Source organism: Cebus imitator, unplaced genomic scaffold (genome assembly GCF_001604975.1).
Source record: "Cebus imitator isolate Cc_AM_T3 unplaced genomic scaffold, Cebus_imitator-1.0 Scaffold565, whole genome shotgun sequence".
NCBI lineage: Eukaryota > Metazoa > Chordata > Mammalia > Primates > Cebidae > Cebus > Cebus imitator.
In genome coordinates, this window is record NW_016107880.1 from 431,046 (window position 1) to 439,947 (window position 8,902).

Here is an 8,902-nt window from a genome sequence, read left to right on the forward strand (position 1 = left end):
GGGAGACAGGCAATAAATATGCATAAAATGTTGATAACGGTACCATGTCTTGCTTACTGCCTTCTGCAAGCAATCTTTTATAAACTCTTTGCTGACTTGAAGGCATTGAAAGTTTTACAAAAATATTGGCTTGTTTATTAAAGAGGAAGTATAGTAAAATGTGCACTCATTACAGGTTGAGTATCCCTCGTCCAAAATGCCCGGGACCCAGAAGTGTTTTGAATTTCTGATTTTCTCAGGTTTTAGAACATTTGCGATTTACTCTACTTACTGGTTGGGTATCCCAAATCTGAAACTCCAAAATCCAAAATGCTCCAATGAGTATTTCCTTTGAGTTTCATGTTGGTGCTCACAAAGCTTTGAATTCTACAGCATTTTTGATTTTGGATTTCAGATGCTTGACCAGCAATACATTCAAGCAAATATTAAAAACATAGGTATGTCTGTGTGGCCAGCCCTGTCCCAGGTATCTTATATGCATTATCCCACTTAATTATCACAGCAGCCCTATGAAGCAGGCACTCTTATTATCTCCATTTCCCAGAGGAGGAAAATGAGGTACAGGAAAGTTAAATAATTTACTTGTAGTTAATCCAGGAAGTCACACTCCAGCGCTCACAGTAGGCACTGCCACACTGTCAATGATAAATACTGCCTTTGTCACTCAACACAGCGATGGAATGTCACCAGGGTTGCAGCATATGGCTGCATAAATTGCATACAGCACAGCTGGGGATGGGGGTGGCAAGCTGACCTTGTGTGGTACAGCAGACCTGATGCTTTGCTATCACTGATTGCAGTTAGGCAATGTCGTTTAACTTAAATATACCTTGACATAAGCATAATAAGACACCAGAGGAAAATCATGCTTTCCAACATAAACTAGAAATAAAATTATTCATCTATTATTATTATTATTTGCCAATGAGACAATAATTAAAACCATGGAAGCCATGTATATTCCAGAGACATGTATATAGGCTGACTATATACATAATCTACACTTCAGATAGGCCATTTAAAGTAGAGTAGTACGCTAGCAATTTGGAGGACAGGATGAACTTCTCCATACAAAACGCTCACACCTCTCAGCTTAACCTGGAGCTTCCAGTTTCTGTATGGCCACTTCTCACCATCTGCTTATGTTGGCACAGGGTGGGAGGCAATTCACTTCATTCAGGGAGGCGTCCTCTGCTACACTTATGAGTAAAGACCTGCAAGCTAAGTAACAGAAATAAGGAAGGGGAAACGAACCCCCAACAAGCACTTCACTGGGTAGCGTCCCTTGCAGTTTGCACGGATGGGTGTTCGTCTAACAACCCCTGCCCACGGCAGCTGTTCCTCTGACTGCTGATGGCGCTTGCTTCCTTTACCCAAATCTGTGTCAGGGCAACATTCCACTGAAGTATGGTCATAAGTTTCATCTCCCAGACAAATAAACAAGCAGCCTATATTCCACCAGACCAGATCTGAGTATGAGCAATGGCTATGGCAAGAGTGCCTGTGGCCAGTGTAAGCGCCACCTGTGTAAGTCCGAGAAGCGGCTCTGGGCAGCAGCAGGAATGTTAAAAGGATGCTGCTTGAAGGAAAATAGTTAATTTCATATTTGAGGAAACGTTTTGGATGCTTACTTAGTAAATGAGATTCAAAATTTGAGCTGCTATTCCTTTCTTATTCTCTTCACACTCTGCATCCAGGGTAGGTCCAGTTTCAGAAACGTCCTTCTCATTGCCTTGAATTTCTGTCTGGTTTCCTTCCCCCATAGCATCTTTAACCAGAAAGAAGGCTTCTTCTCTTACTATCCTGCTTTCTGCTTGTGTGAGCTTAGAAATGTATTGTTCTCCCTCCCTCCCTCTCTCTCTCTCTCTCCTCTCTCTCTCTTTCTCCTCTGGGGAAGCTTGTTAGGAAAAACCAGCTCTATAAATTGCAAGGTTTCCTGCAAAGATCCTTGGCATATAGCTGGCTGCTATTTCATCTTTTTAAAACACGATCAACATTCTGTGTCCTGTAAAAAAGGAAATTCCTTTAGAATTATGTAACTTAACATTTCTATCAAGGTTGATTTTTGTTTAGACCCTGGCAATTGCTCTGCATCATGGCATATGTGTGGTAAACCTGAAGGAATTTATATGCGTATAAACCCTGAAGGAATAAATGATGGAATGGTGGAGAACAATGTTTATAAGTACAAATAGGAACTCTGCAAAAAGGATGGAATCCGGTGGCAGGTAGACATCGTGTAAGACTGGACCCATAAGCAATGGAGGGCCGTACCAAAGAAATGTACGCTGTAAAGCTTATAAAATAATTGGAATGGGGCGTGTGGAAAGGGAATCTGATATCGGCAACACAGCATGTCTCTCCTGTGAGCTGCTGTTAGTTCGAGGTAACTGATGACAATCCTGTCTGCCCTGATACCTGACATTGTTGTTTCTCATCAGTCCCTCCCCAGGAACCCCCACTATCTCTCCATTTTCCAGCCCAGATGTCTCTATCTCTGGGCACCAGGCCCTTTGGAAATAACACTTTAGCACCTTTTAAACATTTGCTTCACTACTGAGTAGTTATTTGCACATTATTCTGTCTTCCCTTCTAATGAGAATTCTTTAACAGTCAGACTTGTTTGCTCAGCAACTACCCCAATGCCACGCACAGAATGAGTACTCAGTAAACATAGGCTGAATAAAACAGAAGGAGCGGAAGAAAGCCTATCAGCTTGTGGGCTCACTTTTGTGTCTCATAAATGAATGGATACTCCAAGACTTGTAAAAGAGGAACATTATGCCCTTGGGATGCAGGAGGAATCACACATGATTGTGTTAGATTAGATTGGGTTGGTTAGAGGAAAAAAAGAATTTGGCCTCAGAAAGCTATTTTCTTCAGCGTGGGAGTTTGATGTAACAGAATCCTGCCTTTGGATATTTCCTTATTTGGTTTCGGGTACTGATAACAAAAAGGACAAGGAGGAAGATATTTAGAAATGGTTCAAAAGGTATTCTGTCCAATCCACCCTGCCTCTTCCATCACCCCCTCGACCTCATCATTTTCCTTCCTCCAGGATGACCTTTCTAACCTCCAAATCTGATCGTGTCCCTTCCCTGCACAAAGCAGTCTCTATTCCTTTCAAAATAACAACTAGAACCGTTGCGCAGCTTGACAGCCCCTCCTGGCCTTGCTTTGAATGCTGTCCAACCTCATCCTTGCTCTCCTCTGCCACTCCCTCAAACCTGGGCTACAACCACCAAACGACTTGCAGTTTTCCTTATCCACCCTGGTTCCCTGTTCTTTATGACTTTGAAGATGGTGCTTCCATCCTCCACTTAAGCAATGCCCTTCCCTTCCTACACAGCTCCTACTCATCCTTCAAAATTTAACTGCTCCTCCGCCCACCATCTCTCCTTCACTTTTCACACTGAGCTCTGTCCAAATCTCGTAAGGCTCTGCAATTGCCTCCTATACTCATTTCTTTCCTTCTCATCCTCTCTTCTCCCACCGTAAGGTGACTATGGTTACACATAAGGACAATACACTTCCTGCTTTACACCCAGTCCACTGCTCATCGATAACGAGCTTTATAATCTCCCCAAACTATAAAAGCTGAACCACATAAAAAGGAACACTGGAGTTGGTTCCCTAGGGATATTGGCCACCGTGCTGCTGGCTATGAGACATGATCGCTCACCTATGTGAGCACTTAGATATGGCCTGGGAGAAGAACCTGACACCTGACCCACAGTCCCCTATATCTTCATGGGTGGCAATATTTTACCACCCACATGGGGTATTTTCACTGTGCTTGAACATTTCTGCTCAGTCTAAGAAATCTCCACCTCCTTTATTGTGTTTCTCAGAAAACTAAGTGGGTTATTACATTTGTTCTCAGCAATAAGAGGGAAGCAATCCATACATATGGAGTGGAAATAAAATGAAACCGTAGAATTAGGATCTAATTCCCAAGTGATAGTGAGCTACAGGAGAAGTCTAACAGGAATGCCTCAACCTCTCAGTTGGCCAGTAGAACTCTAAGGTGTCTGTGGTACCCTGAGATGCTTCTTCTCGCACTGTGAAATATTCACTTGTGGGCTTGTCTTTCCGCTCCACCAAGCTCTCAGAGAATAAAGTGAAGTTCATGGCTGCCTTCCCACTTCCCAGTACAGTAGCTGCCTAGAGCACAGAACCTCAATACCAGCAATGAATTTCACAGTGAGAAAGTTATTTCCATTTCCATTCTCTTTTAATCCTTTTAGTTCTGGCAGAGCAGAAAAAATTGATTGTGTGTTTTGAACACCCCTTTAACATTTGTTTTTCCACCCTTTTAAGCAGATCCCAGTGCGCACAGTATCTACCTGGAAATGAGTAACTTGCTTTGTTTTCCTTGTTCTTTTTTTACGGTTAATTCTATCCCAAATGGGAAGGCAAATGGAAGTAATATCAAGCTGCTTTTAACAAATGTATTCAAATAAAAATAAGTCTATTTGTGGAAAACTATTAAGTTAAAATATAACATCCGTAGAAATGGACCTGGCCAAGATCATGATGATGCTATATAAAGGAGGGATGTTTAGAAAACACTGGCATACAGCAGGTGCTCAATAAATGTTCAATTGATGGATAAATGAATCTCTCTTCCATCTCCTCTCTTTTTTCAGTTTCTGTAAGTTTCATAATAGATCTGGCTCAGCCTCAAATTTGTATCACTGTATTTGTCTCATATTCTGAGCGATAGTACTGTATCTGCTTTCTGCTCGGCCCCCACCATGGACTAGCATGACCCACTCATAAATATGCCATGTTTCTTTTAGTTTAGCTTTAAAGACTGATGTCAGACATTCAAAGTCCTCCAGAGGCTGGCTCCAATCTATCTTTCCACATGTAGCAGCCAAAGTTCTCCTACATAAACCATGTGGATATTTGTGATTTCTGGAGTGATCTGCCTCTCTTCTGAGACCCAGAAGCGCTTTGCTTGTGTGGGGACATTCACCATGTGTACACTGTGTTTAAGATATTCCTTTAGCGCCCTGTACTCTCTTTTCAATTGCATGCTCTTGGAAGGCAGGAACCAGTTCTCATACATTTTTCTACGTCTAATCTTATTGCTGACGGAATTAAATAAATGAATGGAGATATTTGGGGACGTACTGAGGGAAGGAAATGTGGAAAATTAATGACCTGCTTACAAATGCTACCTGAGCTGAAGAAATGAACAGCAAACCCAGTAGAAAGTGAAGCTCACTGGGAACATGAACGTGGTAATCGACCCAATTTGATCACGGGAACCTACCTCCTTTTTAAAAAGGATATGCAATCATATTTTGAAAAATATTTTTCAAAAACCATTATACATAATTAAGTCCAAATCCCTCTACTTTAAAGGCACAAAAATTGAGAAAACATTAGAAGCATAATGTATGGACACCCACGGATTTACATATGACTAGCACAGTATTCATTCTGCAAATACGCATGGGGAAAAGGTCCTTGGGTTCTTTTGCAGCAGACCTTTTAAACCTCAGATGAATCACACTATAAAATTCCCTTAACCTTAGACGCGACCACAAACCATAAGAACCATATTTGCAGCACGTAATTCACTCCACTGGGTCTAATATTTGTTGGATGTTTTATAGAAACAATGGAGAAGGCTAAGATGCCTGGTTTGTCAAGTTGACCCTTCCTTTCAGGATGAAGTGATATTACCACGAAAAACATTTAACAAGATCCGCCCACAATAGCTGACTCTAACATTTAATTTGCTGTTTTGTTTCATACCAGATGCCTCATTAGAAAAATAGCAATATTGAAATGGCAAAGGCAGCAATGTTAGTAACAATAGCGTTTCTAGAACTATTCTGCAAAAAACAAAAACAAAGACAGACTATCCTGGGGCTGAATACTGGCCTGAGTGGACCTCATTTGCATGATCTCCTAGAGAGACAGGTCACTTTCATAAAGAAACATTATTAATCAAGCCAAAACTCTGGGTTTAAGGAAAAATTTTCCTTCCTGACCCTAGTCTAGTGAGAATTTCCTTCTGTTCCCTTTACACCATCAACAGAATTGAGGAGATGCACTCTTAGGAGCATTTATATTAAGTGGGGATAAATCCGCTACGTAACCAATGGCTGTGAAGGATAGCATGTTAGATTGGTCTCCTTTTTCTAGAGATTACCCAGAATGAGGCCAAACAGGGCACGCAGCTCTGCTCCACAGCCCACCAAGGGCCGAGCAGCGCAGGATCAAATGTAGACGAGGTTTGATGGCTCTGTGGTCAATAGTGGCTATATGGTAGGTGGCACTAAGGCTCAGGAAGTCTGCAAACCCTATGGTAATGCTGGGTTGGCTTCAGAATGACATAACCTTTTAGGGAAATAGAATTATAGAAATTTTTATGGGAGTCCTTAATCCTGAGGCTAAGCCAAAGCAAAATGTAACCCGTGGGTTTCTGGCATTCTTGGAGTTACAATTTGGTGGGTTTTTAGTGATGATTAAAGAATCTTGTAATCCCAGCACTTTGGGAGGCCAAGGCGGGTGGATCATGAGGTCAAGAGATCGAGACCATCCTGGCCAACATAGTAAAACCCCATCTCTACGAAAAATACAAAACTTAGCGGTGTGTGGTGGTGCACACCTGTAGTCCCAGCTACTCAGAAGGCTGAGGCAGGAGAATCGCTTGAACCCAGGAGGCGGAGGTTGGGGTGAGCTGAGATCGTGCCACTGCACTCCAGCCTGGCAACAGACACCGTCTCCAAAAATAAATATATATATTCAAACCAGGAGAAAATGCTCTGGATTTCCTACACTTTAACCACTTTAACCACTTAATGAATCAGTATTTGAGGAACACACGGATCTCATAACTTACAGCAAGACTGTTAAGATTAAATATTTTATTCTTATAAAAGAATATAATTGATACAATTATTAATTGATAATGCTTGAAAATGCTTTTCACTCCTTGAGAAAACTTAAAATCACTCTGTCTTTCAAGACATACTTTGGATCCTGCTCATTTACATCTTGTACGTAAAATATAAAGGTAATAAAAGCATGTACTCCACTTATTTGGCATAGCAGATACATTTTCTAGCCTACTGAATATGCATGGTTTTGCAGGGTTTCTTAACAGAAACCTCAGCCCTATTATTCATTATTATTTTAATATCGGTTCGCTTTTCCCTATGTAGCTCTTTCTCTGACATTAGAAAAATAAACCAGGACATTTGAAATGTCCTGAATAAAGGGAAGAACCAAAAACAGTGTAAAGATAGTTGGAAAGTCGCCCTCATTAAAATCATTTCCATACAAAAATTTAATTATAATTACCAACTTGAGGGGTATTCATTACTTGGTATCAAAGAAAACATCTAAAGAAGGCCATGGTAACTCTCCAGCTTTCTCCCTGACTTTTTGCCTTTTAAAAATTATTTCCGTTGACCCTCTGGAAATTTCGAATCACTTGTTTGCTAAAAGTCGTAATGAGACAATGCAATAGGCCCCAGCTAAGCAGTGAATTTGTAACTAGCAAAGGAGCATAAAAATAGTGAGGTCAGAAGATCCGCAAAGTCTGTTCTATGCATCTCTAGTCCTGAGAGATACTCTGTGAGCAGAGTTTCGGCACAATGTGTTTGGGAGAAGCTGGTCGTTATCATTCTCACTTAGAGGCACAGCACCCTTTACTCTACAAAAGGCTTCAAAGTTTTACAAAGAAACTTTTTGAACAGTTTGGCTACCGCATTTTGTAAAACTGTCGGATCCTTGAACCCTCTTTGAAGAGTACCTCTAGCCATTGCTTGAAATGACTGAAATGACATTCTGCAAAACATACCTGAGGAATTGCTGACCTATGCCAAGTCCCTCCCTTTACAGATGAGGAAACAAAGTGTGATTCACTCTCCTTTCACCTAAACCCTAGTTTACTCATAAGAATCTTGGGGCAGTGTGGATAAAAGCGTTTTCAAATTGATGCAAACTTTGTCCATCTTTATAGTAGAAAAGAACGGAACTCCATGTGGGAAGCAACTGATTTAGCCAAGGTTGCTAATTAACAACGGTCTAGAAACCAGAATGTCTTCACTTCTGCTTTGTTCTTTGAACACCAAAAAAATGCTGTTGCCATGCTCTGAGATTTCAGAAATTGTTATAGCTTGCATTTTGCTTTATCTTACATTGAGTCTTTTATTATTTTCTCTAGGACAGTTGAAGTCCTTTTAACAAAACTCCACCTAATCCACTCACCAGCTTAAGGAACACTCTATTCTCCCTGAAAACACGGTCAGGCTGCCTAGAGTGAAGGAACTCTCATACCGGTAAGCTATTCTAGATGTTTCCTCAAATCTATTTATATTAGTCTAATTTGAAATTATAATTATGTAATTTACATGTTACAAAAAGTGCTGAAGTATGAGTGCAGAAAACGAGAGTCATTTTTCTAAAAATAAAATGGTAAGCTGTGTAAAGCTGGATAGACATGAGCTGTTAAGGTTGCTGCCAAAGTGGCTGTGGGTGAGACCAATGTAAATAATTGGAAAAATAGTGAAAATTTAGGATTCTGGACTCAGATTGCTTTGCATTCTACATTTAAAGAAACTGACACTGGAATTTATAGATAATACAACATGAGTGTGGTTTATGCAAGAAAGAGAAGCTGGAACTCCAATCAATAGGTTTGTTTAAAAACAACCACCACCACCTTGTTCCTTCAAGAAAACGTTAGTGAATGAACATATGTTTGCATGTTTCAAGTTAAAACTTAATGTTTGAAGAAAGTATTTTTATTTTATTTTTATTTTATTTATTTTTTTTTTTTTGAGACGTAGTTTCACTCATGTTACCCAGGCTGGAGTGCAATGGCGCGATCTCGGCTCACCGCAACCTCCGCCTCCTGGGTTCAGGCAATTCTCCT

The 8,902-nt window shown here is 40.6% G+C and overlaps 1 protein-coding gene across 4 annotated transcripts in view; it reads right to left on the reverse strand.

Annotated features, from left to right (window-relative positions):
- DLGAP1 (DLG associated protein 1) overlaps nucleotides 1–8,902 on the reverse strand; it is a 980,899-nt gene that overhangs the window by 391,514 nt on the left and 580,483 nt on the right. The window lies entirely within an intron of this gene.